The 9,922-nt window shown below is 43.9% G+C and overlaps 1 long non-coding RNA gene across 1 annotated transcript in view; it reads left to right on the top strand.

Moving 5' to 3' along the window:
- The first annotated feature begins 2,344 nt into the window (after nucleotides 1-2,344).
- LOC112072594 (uncharacterized) overlaps nucleotides 2,345-9,922 on the top strand; it is a 24,676-nt gene continuing 17,098 nt past the window's right edge. The window contains exon 1 of the long non-coding RNA XR_002894347.2: nucleotides 2,345-2,440. This is a non-coding gene — a long non-coding RNA (uncharacterized lncRNA). The remainder of the gene's footprint in view (nucleotides 2,441-9,922) is intronic.

The raw sequence follows: 9,922 nt of genomic DNA, 5'->3' as shown, positions 1-9,922 counted from the left end.
AGGAATGTGCAGCCACCTGGTTTAGACCTCCAGACCCGCAGCCTCTCGCCTTTGGCTTGCCTGGAGCCCCCGGGGACTGCTGTTTCATTCATCAGCCTGAACCGTACCAGCAAGCTGTCAGTAGTTATTAGAGTGAAGACGTGGCGGCTGGCTGGAGGCTAATCCGTTATTATGGGAGTGAACAATGGGGAGGAAGATGGGGAGGAAAGATGGAGAGATGGGGAGAAGATGGAGAGATGGGAGGAGAGGAAATGGAGAGATGGGAGGAAGATGGAGAGGAAGAATTGGAAGGACTGGGGAGGAAGATGGAGAGATGGGGAGGAAGATGGGGAGGAAGATGGGGAGAGATGTAGTGATGGGAGGAAGATGTAGAGATGGGAAGGAAGAATGGAGAGATGGGGAGGAAGATGGAGAGATGGGAGGAAGAATGGGGAGGAAGATAGAGAGAGTGGGGAAGGAAGATGGGGAGATGGGGAGGAAGATGGAGATGGGGAAGGAAAGATGGAGAGATGGGGAGGAAAGAATGGAGAGATGGGGAGGAAGATGAGAAGACGGGGAGGAAGATGGGGAAGGAAATGGAGAGATGGGGAGGGAGATGGAGAGATGGGGAAGGAAGATAGAGAGATGGGAGGAAAGATGGAGAGATGGGGAGGAACGAATGGAGATGGAGGAAGATGGAGATTATGGGAAGGAAGGTGGGGAGGAAGATAGAGAGATGGGGAATGAGATAATGGGGAAGGAAGGTGGGGAGAATGGGGAGGAAGTATGGAGAGATGGGGAGGGACGATGGAGAGATGGGAGGAAGATGGAGGATGGGGAGAAGATGGGGAGGAAGATGGAGAGATGGGGAGGAAGATGGAAGGAATGGAGAGGAAGATGGAAGGATGGAGAGGAATGGTGGAGGAAAGATGGAGAGATGGGGAGGAAGATGGAGAGATGGGGAGAAGATGGGGAGATGGGGAGGAGATGGAGAGATGGGAGGAAGATGGAGAGATGGGAGGAAGATGGGGAGATGGGGGAGAATTGGGGAGGAAGATGGGGGAGAGAGAAAGGGATTTTCAATTTTTTTTTGGGGAGGAGAGAATAGTTTTTCCGCCCATTTGACCTGTTCCACGCTCATCTGCCTGTCAGGATACACCAGGAATTACAACTCTTAATACTGGGATTACATCTCTTTAATCTGGGAATATCTCTAATCTGGGATTAAACATCTCTTAATACTGGGAATTGAATCTCTTATCTGTGATTTACCACAACAGTTTAACTGGACTACCATTTGAATAAAGTCTGGGTTAGTTGCATCTATGAAGACACGTGTAGTGGCGGTTGTTTGTCGGAGACGAGATGAAATGAATAATCCCTAGCTTCCATTAATTCACAAACAACCAACGTAACGAAGAGTTAAACCTCCACAAGCTCTATGCATGTAATAGTTGCCAGAAAATCTGTTTGTTGGTTTTTAGCCCAAGACATGAAATCCAAACACTCAACTGGTTTTAAAATGCTTTCGCAGTGTGTGTGTGTTGTGTGTGTGTGTGTGTGTGTGTGTGTGTGTGTGGTGTGTGTGGTGGTGTGTGTGTGTGTGTGTGTGTGTTGTGTTGGTGTGTGTGTGTGTGTGTGTGTGTGTGTGTGTTTGTGTGTGTGTGTGTGTGTGTGTGTGTGTTGTGTGTGTGCCGTGTTGTGTGTGTTGCGCGTGTGTGTGCGCGCTATGGGGTTATCTTTGATTGGATCACATATATTTTTGTTCTGATGAATTACTGTCCAAACTGCTGTCCAGTTCTGTCTCGGGCCACATTGACACTAGTAAGTAGGGGAACATACTTCTCTTAAGGAGAGTGAATTAACCTAGAACACCTATATATGACATGTTGAATACAGTGCAGATACATTCTGGGAAGTGACTTCAGACAGGATAATTACAGTCCATTTAGTCAGTGTAGATTTGACAGAGGAAATGTTTATGGGTGTTCTGGCCTTTAATCGTCTGCTCTGAACTGTCAGTGACCTCTCAGTCCAGACTGACCATCTCACTAGTGTGAGTCCTACATTACGCCCCAGAAGGGCTATGGTGAAGAGTAGTGCACTACTTTAGATCTGGCCCCACAGGGCTACGGTGAAGAGTAGTGCACTATCTAGAGGATAGGATGCCATTTGGAACGCAGTCCTACTGACCTGCTCTGAATCACCACATGGACCAAACGCCAGCACGGAATATACTTCTCATGGGATGAAGTCATCTTCTAATATAGAATGTTTTTGTAAAGGATAATTAAACTTTTAAATAACCATGTAGTTTCTTTGTTCATGTGATGATTTATTTGTTCTCTTTTTCTTCCAGATGTATTTAAACTATCTAGGAAACTACATCCCCAACGCCTGGAACTATGAGAGAGGCTGTGGCGTCTGTGACCACAACATGGTGGATTTGTCTCAGCTTAAAGTGAGTGAATCCTGAGAACCTGAGATTTCCTCCTCTCCTCTCCTCCTCTTCCACCTCCTCTCTCCTCCTCTCTTCCTCCTCCTCTCTTCCTTCTCCTCCTCTCTTCCTTCTCCTCCTCTCTCCTCCCCTCCTCTACCTCCTCTCTCCTCTCCTCCTCCCTCTCCTCTCTCCTCCTCCTCTCTCCTCTCCACACCTTCTCTCCTCGTCTCCTCATCTCGTCCTCCCCCTCAACGTTTGGGGTGTTGAAGCTGGGGACCAGTTTGCCTCCCCCCTCATACTCTTCTTCGTGCGCAATTCCTCTGTCTCTGCCTCTCTCCTCCTCTTCCGTTTCTAGTCTTCCTCTCCTCCGGGTCCTCCATCTCCTCTTCCCCCTATCTCTCCTCCTCTCCTCCTCATCATCTTCTCCTTCCTCCTCCTCAGTCATCTCTTTCCTCCTCCTCCTCCCCCTCCTCTACAATTAAAGGTATTATGGGGGGGAGTACAAATTGAGGACGTGGCAAAAACAAAACTACTAGGAAGTGCAGCTTAGACAACCTGCTTATTCATTGCGTCGTCTCAAATAACTAATCTTATTTAAAAAAACTGCATGCATGATCAGAAGGAGTACTAAATATTTGCCGGACAAGATTCTAAGCATAACACCCAATCATTAAATTGGCGAGTCACAGGTGAACTTACTGTTCTGTGGTCAATGACAACCCAATCCATTAATTGAGAGTCAGGTGAACTACTATTCTGTGGTCTGGGGAAATGCATCATCAAGTGAAGTTAGGAGGCTGCAGAATGCACAGAACAAAGCAGCAAGTATTGTTTAAGGTGGAGATCTGGTTCTTCTGTTGCAGTCATGGTTGGTCATCAATCAACAAGATCATTGAAAAAAACATGCTTATTTTATTTCAGAATATACACCATTTAAAACGGCCATGTTCTATTCACAACGGTATTCAGTTGGTAAGAGACATTCAGGCAATTCTAGGAATAGATTGTTCACCATCTACAGAAATTCCCTATCTTAGGTCAGTTAGGATCGCCACTTTATTTTAAGAATGTGAAATGTCAGAATAATAGTAGAGAGAATTATTTATTTCAGCTTTTATTTTTTTCATCACATTCCCAGTGGGTCAGAAGTTTACATACACTCAATTAGTATTTGGTAGCATTGCCTTTAAATTGTTTAACTTGGTTCAAATGTTTCAGGTAGCCTTCCACAAGCTTCCCACAATAAGTCGAGTGAATTTTGTTCCGTTCCTCCTGACAGCTGGTGTAACTGAGTCAGGTTTGTAGGCCTCCTTGCTTGCACATGCTTTTTCAGTTCTACCCACACATTTTCTATAAGATTGAGGTCAGGGCTTTGTGATGGCCACTCCAATACCTTGACTTTGGTGTCCTTAATCAATTTTGCCACAACTTTGGAAGTATGCTTGGGGTCATTGTCCATTTGGAAGACCCATTTACGACCAAGCTTTAACTTCCTGACTGATGTCTTAAGGTTGCTTCAATATATCAACATAATTTTCCTGCCTCATGATGCCATCTATTATGTGAAGTGCACCAGACCGTCCTGCAGCAAAGCACCCCCACAACATGATGCTGCCACCCCCGTGCTTCACGGTTGGGATGGTTGCCTTTGGCTTGCAAGCTTCCTCCTTTTTCTTCCAAACATAATGATGGTCGTTATGGCCAAACAGTTCTATTTTTGCTTCATCAGACCAGAGGACATTTCTCCAAAAAGTACGATCTTTGTCCCCATGTGCAGTTGCAAACTGTAGTCTGGCTTTTTATGGCAGTTTTGGAGCAGGCTTCATCCTTGCTGAGCGGCCTTTCAGGTTATGTCGATATAGGACTCGTTTTACTGTGAATATAGATATTTTTGTACATGTTTCCTCCAGCATCTTCACAAGGTCCTTTGCTGTTGTTCTGGGATTGATTTGCACTTTTCACACCAAAGTACGTTCATCTCTTGGAGACAGAACGCGTCTCCTTCCTGAGCGGTATGACGGCTGCATGGTCCCATGGTGTTTATACTTGTGTACTATTGTTTGTACAGATGAACATGGTACCTTCAGGTGTTTGGAAATTGCTCCCAAGGATGAACCAGACTTGTGGAGGTCTACCATTTTTTTCTGAGGTCTTGGCTGATTTCTTTTTGATTTTCCCATGATGTCAAGCAAAGAGGCACTGAGTTTGAAGGTAGGCCTGAATACATCCACAGGGTACACCTCCAATTGACTCAAATTATGTCAATTAGCCTATCAGAAGCTTCTAAAGCCATGACATCATTTTCTGGAATTTTCCAAGCTGTTTAAAGGCACAGTCAACTGAGTTTATGTAAACTTCTGACCCACTGGAATTGTGATACAGTGAATTATAAGTGAAATAATCTGTCTGTAAACAATTGTTGGAAAAATCACTTGTGTCATGCACAAAGTAGGTGTCCTAACCGACTTGCCAAAACTATAGTTTGTTAACAAGAAATTTGTGGAGTGGTTGAAAAACTAGTTTTAATGACTCCAACCTAAGTTTATGTAAACTTCTGACTTCAACTGTATGGGTTATCCAGACAGAAATGAGAAATAGGCCAAATAACATTTCGATTCAGAGCAATAAAGATATTGAATCGTTTATCTGAGCAAACCAGAAACCGTTCAAAATAAAAATTCAAGCAATACTTTTAAAACATTTAAATATAATACATAGGAAAGTTGTGCTGGACTATGGTAGATGAAGAACCAATATATATTTATAGACTGTTAGAGTATTTATCTGGTCAATATATTAGTGTTTTATGTCTGTTTGTAACAGTGTGTTATATGTGAAAATGTGATCGTATTATAAATTGTATTTTACTGTTTAAGGACTCTTGAAAGATTAGTCCAAATGAGGACTTAAAGAAATCCAAATCAAATATCCTCCTCTCTCCTCCTCCACCTCCCCTCCTCCTCTCTCCTCCTTCTCCTCTCCTCTCTCCTCCTCTCTCCTCCTCTCTCTTCCTCTCTCTTCCTCTTCCTCCCCCTCCTCCTCCTCTCTCCTCCTCTTCCTCCTCCCCCTCCTACTACTGAAGGAGGAGTGATTACTAGAAACTAATAGTTTCCCATTTTATGTGTGGATGACATGACGTAGTAGAGGACACACTATTTTGTGTAACTCAAAATGGGTAAAAATTCTACAAAGATCCAGAAAAAAAGGACCTTGTGCATTTCAGGTAAAATATCAACCCAATGTTTACATCCCAGGACAAATGAGCTAGCAACAGCAAGATAGATAGATAAATGTCCATGAATGTTTCATGTGTTTCGACCTGTCCCCAAATGTTGGTTTTGCTATTTTTAACCTGCGTGTCTGGATCGTGTCTGGATCATGTCTGGTTCGTGTCTGGTGTGGATGTACAAAATCAACATGCTTGTGCCCGGTGTACACAACATGTAACCCTCCCAGTTCAACAATAACAGGCGATGTGCCCTGTGTCCCTGTAGACCCTTACTAAAAAAGCACTCTAGGTAGAGGAAGCATGGAGCTGCTGTGGTAGAGGAAATGGCTTTTGGGTTTTCACTGAGCTTCACTTAAAGGGGTGTCACTGTCAACCGGCCATCTTTTAGTGGCTTGCTCAGTAGGGCTTGTATCCACCCGGGGTAAATTACTGCGGTCAGCAGATTGTTATTCACACAAAATTCAGCCGAGGCAGGCAATGTCTGAACAGACATATCAGTGGCAGGAGTAACTGTCTCTATAGACATATCAGTGACAGGAGTAACTGTCTCTATAGACATATCATCGCCATGAGTCAAACTCACACCTTACACGTGGGACCGGCAAATCTGACAATATCCGAGGCAACCTGACTGACGCTACAGACTCGGATAGCTCAAATCCACCGTGGCTACAGAGCTTCCATGACCCGGCCACAGCAGTTTAATAAGGCTAGTTACGCTACGTAATTTTAAATTAACTTTAAACATGACCACCGAGAGACTGTCAACAATACAGCAAAGAGCTGTCTGTTTTAAGTTAATGTTGAAGTTTTCTATTCAGGCCCGTCTCAAATGTTTTTATCAACATAATACAAAACGAGCTTTTCCTACCTTCCGCTCGGTGGCGGCAGTCTCAATGAATCAGTTAACCAAGTATCCGACAGCCCTGAGTTTTATATTTATAGCGGCTCGTCGTGCATTTTAATTTAAGGAATTATTTCCCTTTTCTCTGGTCATTGGAACAACAATGATTTGTGTCGTGAGGCAGATGCGGTGCGACTCAGTTTCGACCATCGGTGAAGACCTGCCCCTCTCCTTGTCACGTCTCACCGGAGAAAGGAAAGGAAGAGCAAGGGACCGTGAGAGCGTTGGAAAAATCGACTTTTTCGACGAAAACTTGACGAAAGACTTTCCGACCAGAAGACCACTGACTGGTGATTTGACCCTCGTTGACCATCAGATGCACGGTACATCAGCCCAAGTAAAAAAACAGCTAATTATTTAATCATTCAAAATCAAAGGAGAGGAACCACAGTGCCCACAATGCTTAAAACAACTGAGATTATTGTTATCAATTGCTGGAGTTTTGAAATATAATAAATGGTCTTGACTTATACAATATTGTCAGCCAATCCATATAGCCAATATGCTGTGATAATGTACTAGGCCAACTGCCAAACGTTCATTCCTACGGAACTTCTTGTCTGAGTTAAATGTAAATCAACATCTAGCAGTAGATCTCACTTGACTTTTTGACCCGGAGGTGATCTCGACTCAGAAAGGTTGTTAACAATGTTGTAGAGCATATCATAAAGGTGTCCCGCTTTTTCAATAATTCATCAAAAGGTATTTTATTCACTAACATTATTCTCACCCTTTACGAAACACTTTACATTCATTAATCATAAACAGAAAAAATGATGTCAACAAACACCTGCAACACGTACAATCAAACTAGAATCTACACTAACACAGAGAAGGGCAGTTTATGTCTGTCGACTCAATGAAACATGTTTGTGTGGACCTCCCTGAAGACACTGAAAAGATTGGCATGGGTCCCCAGATCCTCTAAAATTCTACAGCGCACCACCGAAGAGACATCCTGACCGCTTTGCCATCACTGCCTGGTTGGTAATGCTCGGCACTGGACCGTAAGCGCTACAGAGGGTAAGTGAGTACAGCCCAGTACATCACTGGGCCAGCTCTTGCCATCCAGGACTTAATATGACTAGGGGTGTCAGAGGAAAGGCCATAAAATCTCAGAGACTTCAGTCACCCAAGTTATAAATGGTTCTCTCTGCTACACCACGCGAGCGGTACCGGAGCGCCAAGTCCTAGGACACAAAAGGTTCTTTAACAGCTTCTACCCCCAAGCCATAGACCGCGTAGAATTAATTCAAATGTGCCACGGACAATTTACATTGACCCTCCATTTGTTTTGTACACTGCTGCTACCTCTATTAATGTATCTATGCTATAGTCAAACTTTACCTCGCTCTACCTATATGTAACAAATTGACCTCAACTAACCTTACCCTCACACACCTGACTCAGCCAGTACCCCTTATATAGCTCGTTATTGGTTACTTTTATAATTTACTTATGATTTGGTAAAGTTTTCTAACTCTTCTTGACTGCACTGTTGGGTTAAGCTGCATAGTAAGTATGCTTGTCCCTCTCTGAAGAGGTTGAAGAGCTGTCCCTCCCGAGAAGAGACGTAGAAGATGAGAGAGTTGTGTCCCATGACTCTCTGATTCTCAGTCCACCACAGCGTTCTACAGGCCCTCCACCCCCCCCCCCCTCTTGACCAGGCAAAGACCAGGCTTGGCAGCACGGCAGGCATGAAAAAAATTAATTTGCGAGTTCCCGTGATGACTAATGAGTTCAGAACTTCCAAGGAGGAAGTGACACAGTGACCAGCAAAGGCGCCTTAAATTGTTAGGACAGAAAGAAAATAAGAAAGAAAAGGTAAAGAAAGAAGGGAAGATGCTGCAGAGTCTCGAGAAAGCAGGACAAAGACTCCGCCTACAAGAGACAAGCCGTCCAAAACGTTAGAGTTCAGCAACACAAGTGTCTTTGTGCGCGTAGGACTAGCCCTGTCCTAAACACAGTATACGCATAGAGCAAGGAGGCGCCGGGGACAGGCCAAGTGGAACTGAGAGCTCACCCTATCCCTCACAACGCCAGGGCTTCTCTCTTCTCTCCACCACTCACAGACCAGCGGAACAATTTCTTAACCACCTGTTGAAACTGTGGGAAATTGGACCTCTGACCTCCATAAGGTCCCAGAGTCAGTAATGTCTTTCTCTGACCTATCACAACCTCAGGTACGGTCCATAATATGCGCTCTGCAATAGCACAGCAGTGTGAAATATTAACCGTTTACCCTTCAGCTCCAATACCCTGCCAGAGTCAAGCAGATTGAGAGGCCAGGAACTTTCTGAGGGATTGACCATTCATCATATGTCAATGTAGTAGAAGGGTAGCGGATGGTCTTGTAGAAGTCTTCTACGAATTTTCCCAAAGAAGGTCTTTTACACGCTGGGTTGGTTTTGTGTTGAGTTAGCGCAGACACAGTGAAACAGAGTGAATACATCCCTTCAATAGACCTCACACGGTAAGTGAGAAGGAATAGAGACTCTCTGGAGACAGCAGTGTAGCGGGGGTTTCAGATCACCAATGTGCTTGATGATGTATTCGTTACCATCCAAAGCTTCTAAAATTCCAAATGTCTACGTTTATATCCCTGAAACGGAAGTGTAAAAATGGAACGAAAGAGGGGAGGAAGACAGACACGACACACAACGATAGTAGCAGTCTACTGATTAGAGACAGTTCTTACTCCCTGTACTGATATGTCTTATAGAGACACTTACTCTGTCACTGATATGTCTATGCAGAGAAGTTATCCTCGTCACTGATATGTCTATAGAGACAGTTCTCCTGTCACTGATATGTCTATAGAAGACAGTTCTTACTCCTGTCACTGATATGTCTATAGAGACAGTTACTCCTGTCAGTGATATGTCTATAGAGACAGTTACTCCTGTCACTGATATGTCTATAGAGACAGTTTACTCCTGTCACTGATATGTTCTATAAGAGACAGTTACTCCTGTCACTGATATGTCTAATAGAGACAGTTACTCCTGTCAGGATATGTCTATAGAGACAGTTACTCCTGTCATGATATTCTAATAGAGACAGTTACTCCTGCCACTGATATGTCTATAGAGACAGTTACTCTGTCACTGATATGTCTATAGAGACAGTTACTCCTGTCACGATATGTCTATAGAGACAGTTACTCCTGTCACTGATATGTCTATAAGACAGTACTCCTGTCACTGATATGTCTATAGAGACAGTTCTCTCTGTCACTGATATGTCTATAGAGACAGTTACTCCTGTCACTGAATATGTCTATGAGACAGTTACTCTGTCATGAATATGTCTATAGAGGACAGTGTACTCCCTGCAGCTGATATGTGATGAGGACGAGTTACTCCATGCC

This window comes from Salvelinus sp. IW2-2015, unplaced genomic scaffold, assembly GCF_002910315.2.
Source record: "Salvelinus sp. IW2-2015 unplaced genomic scaffold, ASM291031v2 Un_scaffold1974, whole genome shotgun sequence".
Taxonomy (NCBI): Eukaryota; Metazoa; Chordata; class Actinopteri; order Salmoniformes; family Salmonidae; genus Salvelinus; species Salvelinus sp. IW2-2015.
This window is presented reverse-complemented; position numbering and strand designations above follow the sequence as displayed.